Here is a 5,140-nt window from a genome sequence, read left to right as displayed (position 1 = left end):
AATCAATTATAACAAGTGGGGTAACCGAAAGGAACTTACTAAAAAGAGCAATTTTTAGTTTAAGCCTATATTTCTCGCTCTTTATCATTACTATTTTGACGATTAATTTGTATACCCGAGAGGATTGCAATTAATTTTTCAACTTAAGTAATAATATATAAATGTAATCGTGAGAGGCATTTATACATTTGTGAGAAATAAAAATTGAAGGATAATTTTATCTATTATATAATAGTCAAAATCCAACACCTTTTTATTATATTTGTGAAAAATAAAATATTTTCTATTGCTCTATTCATGCATTTCTAGTTAGTTAATTCACAACTCAACTCTTCCTGGTGTTCTCAAAAAGTAATTAAAACAAGAAACGTCTGTAGAATAGATAAACCAATCTCTGTGATTTCGACATCTTTCTATACTATAATTTAACAGAGTACATGTTTAAATTTTATACACGCCAGACACTCGTTAAAATTTTGGCGCCATTGTCGGGGATTGGCAACATCTACTTCAGATTAATTGTTTTATTATTAATATGAATATTATTATTATTATTTTTATTATTGTTATCTTTGTTTTTTTTACTACTATAACTATTGTTACTAGTAATGTCTTTCTAGTTTTCTCTTATTATCAATATTACTACTTACTGTTTTCATATCGTTTACTTTCTTTCATCTTTTTAATTTTTATTTTACTCTACAGTACCGTACATTGTTTCTAGGATCAGCTAGCTCTTTTCATTAAAAAATAAAAAAGAAAATTGCTTTAAGGATTTCAGGTAGTTTATGACCCGTTCTTCTATAAAAGAGTTAGCGAGTTACGATCCAGAAATTGAAAAAATCTCTTCTATTGCGCAGGAAAGGACAAACATCATCCGCTCAAAGCATAGCTTGTGAATAAATAGAGAACGAAGAACTTAACAACAATCCACTCCCACCATATCAAGTGGAAGAACAGTTTGATGAGGTAGCTCCATGATGTGATAAAATACTCAGAGATTATGCAAGGAAAGATCATTTTGAAGGAGAATCAAGTGTGAGAAGACCGCCAATTACAGCAAACAACATTGAAATTCGCACAGGCTTGATTCAAACCATTCAACAGTCATGTCAGTTTACTGGTGATGCAAGTGAAGATCCTCACACCCATCTAACTAATTTTCTTGAATAAGTTGAAACTTGCAGGTATAATGTAGTCACAACAGACGCTATCAGGTTGTGGCTTTTTCCTTTTTCATTAAAAGATGAAGCCAAAATATGGTTGTGAAGTCTGCCGAGAGGTTCAATCACTACATGGGACCAAATAACTCAAAAAAAAATTAATAAATATTTTTCACCTGCAAAAATATTTAAAATGAAGCAAGAAATCAATAATTTTGTGCAGATAGATACTGAATCTGTATATCAAGCATGGGAACGATTAAAAGCAATGTTAAGAAAATATCCACATCATGGTATCCAAGATCCTAACATCTTATATATTTTTTATCACGGTCTTAAAACCTCTGCTAGAAATGTTATTGATGCAACATCAGGAGGATCCATAATGAGCAAAACCACTACAGAAGCCATGCAATTTCTCAATGAAATTTTAGAAAATGATGTTCAATGGCCCTCAGACAGAATGATTCTTAAGAAAGCAGCAAGAGTCAATCAAGTTGAAACTTGGAATTCATTAGCACAACAAAATTGCAACTCTGACACAAAAGGTTGAGGCTTTCAGGTAAATACTCAATCATCATCTCAACATGAGAACCGTGATGTTTGTGGAGGTAATCATCCCAATCATGAGTCTCAAGCTTCAATGCAAAATGAATAACAAGAAAATGCTATTGGTTATAGAACCAGTTACCCATTTGGTAGTCCCATGGCACAAAAATACACTGGATTCCAATGGAGTAACCTAAACGGTGCTGAAAATCCTCAAAGATTTTTTAATCAAAAGCAGCAAATGCCACCACTTGGTTTTCAAAATCAAAACAGAGGGCAACAAGATTTTTAACAATATCAACAACAGCCCCAAAGAGCTCATCAACAAATCCTTGAAGACATGATGTACAAATTCATTAAGGCTACAGATGAGAAAGTAGAAAGTCAAAATTCAGCCATCAAGAATTTGGAAATCCATTTGAGGCAATTAGCAACCCTCATGTCTGGGCAAATAAAAGGTGTTCTACCAAGAAACACCGAGAAAAATCCAAAAAAAAACATCAAAGACATCTCTTTGTGATCAGGTAAAACTCTTGATGATCCATATGCAGATAGACAAGGAAAGCCACAAGAAGTGGAACAGGTAAATGAAGGTGAGAATAAAAGAGACTCTAAAGTTCTAAAAGAACAAAAAGATAAAGGAAAAAAGGTACAAGAAAATAAATTGATGACAAATCCTTACTCTCTACCCCTCCCCTTTCCCCAAAATCTAACAAGAGAAAAGCTTGACAAACAGTTCTCAAAGTTTTTAGAAATTTTAAAACAGCTTTACATTAACATACCTTTTACAAATGATTTGAAGTAAAAGCCTTGCTAAATTTCTTTAAAAAAATTTGTCAAGTAAAAGAAAATTGGAAGAAGTTTCAGTAGTTAACCTTACAGAAAAATGTAGTGCTATATTTCAAAATAAGCTTCCACAGAAACTTGGTGATCCAGGCAGTTTGACAATTCCTTATACTTTGGGAGGTGCTCACTTTGAAAAAGCATTATATGATTTAGGTGCTTCAATAACTCTAATGCCTTTTTCAATTTTCAGAAAATTAGAACATGGTGAAATGAAGGACACTAGTGTGTCTCTATAATTGGCTGATCAAAGTACTAAAAAATTGAAAGGAATACTTGAAAATGTCCTTGTTAGAGTTGATAAATTTATATTCCAAGTAGATTTATAGTACTAGAAATGGAAGAAAATACATAGGTACCATTGATTTTAGGTTGACCATTTCTTGCAACATGAAGAACAATAATTGATGTCCATCAAGGACAATTAATTTTGCGAGTTAAAGAGGAAAGAGTGATTTTTAATATGCAGAAAATAATGAAATGTCCTGAGGATAAGTCGTCATCATCTTGTTTTCAAGTTGATTTATTGAATGACCTTGCAGATGAATATAAAGATGATAAGTTGATTACTGATTCATTGAAAAGATATTTGGCAAAGTCAAGTACCACAACGGATGATGATATCACAATCAGAAAAGAAGTTGAAATACTGGAAAAAGATTCTGAAAATGAGAAAGTCTCACTAGAAGAAGTTCAACAAAAAATTGAACTCGAAACTCTTCCTTCTCATTTGAAATATATTTTTCTTGAACCTAAATTATTTTCAGTAATTATTTCATCTTCTTTGAATGCAGAACATGAAATAAAACTAATTGAGGTGTTAAGAGAACACAAAAGAGCCTTAGGATGGACTATAGTTGACATCAAAGGAATCAGTCCAGCTATTTGCACGCATAGGATCCTTATGGAGGATAATTATAAGCAAATAGTCCAACCCTAGAGGAGATTGAACCCAACAATGCAAGAAGTCGTCAAGAAAGTAGTGAAACTTCTAGCGGCATGTATCATTTATCTGATATCTGACAGCTTTTGGGTAATTCCTGTGCAGGCAGTACCAAAGAAAGGAGGTATGACCGTAAACAAAGATGAAAATAATGAATTCATACCTACTAGAATAGTCACAAGATGGAGAGTCTATATTGATTATAGACGACTAAATGATTCCACAAGGAAAGATCATTTTCCTTTGCCTTTTATTGATCAAATGCTTGAAAGAGTTGTAAGCCATGGTTTTTACTGTTTTCTTGATGGATATTCTAGGTATAATCAGATACCAATTGCTCCAAAAGATCAAGAGAAAATTACATTCACATGCCCCCAAGGTACGTATGCTTACCGAAGAATGCTATTTGGACTATGCAATGCTCCAGTTACATTTCAGCGTTGCATGTCCGTAATTTTCTCAGATATGACTGAAAAGTTTCTTGAAATCTTTATGGATGATTTCACACTTTTTGGTAAGACATTTGAAGATTGTCTCTATCATTTAACTTTGGTGCTTAAAAGATGTGAAGAGACAAATTTGGTTCTTAATTGGGAAAAATGTCACTTCATGGTAACAGAGGGAATTGTTTTAGGACATAAAATTTCTGCTAAAGAAAAAGAAATTGATAAGGCTAAAATTAATCTTATAGCAGGATTACCCCCTCATACCATTGTTAAAGGCATTAAAAGTTTCTTATGGCATGCAGGTTTTTATAGAAGGTTTATAAAAGATTTTTCAAAAATTTCAAAACCTCTGACTAACCTACTGATGAAGGATGTGAAGTTTTAATTTTTAGATAATTGCAGGAAAGAATTTGAGATTCTCAAGGAGTATTTAACTAATTCTCCAATTATTGTTTCTCCTGATTGGAACGAACCATTTGAAATAACGCGTGATGCAAGTGATATAGCAGTTGGAGCGATATTGGGATAAAAGAGAGACAAGATTTTCAGGCCTATTTACTACGCCAGTAGAACCCTAAATGAAGCTCAAAAGAATTATACCACAACTGAGAAGGAGCTACTTCCAGTAGTATTTGCATTTGATAAATTTCGTTCTTATTTGATAGGAACGAAGGTTACATTGTTCACTGATCATGCTGCTTTAAAGTACCTCTTAGCAAAGAAAGATACTAGACCCAGATTGCTAAGATGGATACTTCTTTTGCAAGAATTTTATCTTGAAATAAAAGATAGGAGAGGTTCAGAAAATCAGGTAGCTGACCATTTATCTTGTTTGGAAAATCCTCCAACGGAGATAACAGATATCAAGGAGGAATTTTCTGATGAGCATGTCTATACAATCACAACAACTGCAAATCAACCACCTTGGTTTGCTAACATTGCCAACTACTTGGTTGGAGGGTGGATCCCAAAAGATTTGTCTTATGAACAACGAAACAAAACTCAAAAAAGAAATAAGATATTATTTTTAGGAAGATCCTTACTTGTTTAAATTTTGTGCAGATGGCATGATCAGGAGATGTGTACCAGAAATAGAGATGAACAATATCCTAAGCCACGGTCATGATGGAGCTATAGGAGGACACTATGGAGGAAGACGAACAGCCGTAAAAGTACTTGAAGCTGGTTTTTTCTGG

At 33.1% G+C, this 5,140-nt stretch overlaps 1 non-coding gene across 1 annotated transcript; it reads right to left on the bottom strand.

The window, feature by feature from the left end:
• Window positions 1-1,353: 1,353 nt before the first annotated feature.
• LOC142176964 (small nucleolar RNA R71) lies at window positions 1,354-1,460 on the bottom strand. Its single transcript, XR_012705756.1, has one exon. It is a non-coding gene; the product is annotated as a small nucleolar RNA R71 (small nucleolar RNA).
• Between the last annotated feature and the right edge of the window lie 3,680 nt (window positions 1,461-5,140).

This window comes from Nicotiana tabacum, chromosome 22, assembly GCF_000715075.1.
Source record: "Nicotiana tabacum cultivar K326 chromosome 22, ASM71507v2, whole genome shotgun sequence".
Lineage (NCBI taxonomy): Eukaryota > Viridiplantae > Streptophyta > Magnoliopsida > Solanales > Solanaceae > Nicotiana > Nicotiana tabacum.
This window is presented reverse-complemented; position numbering and strand designations above follow the sequence as displayed.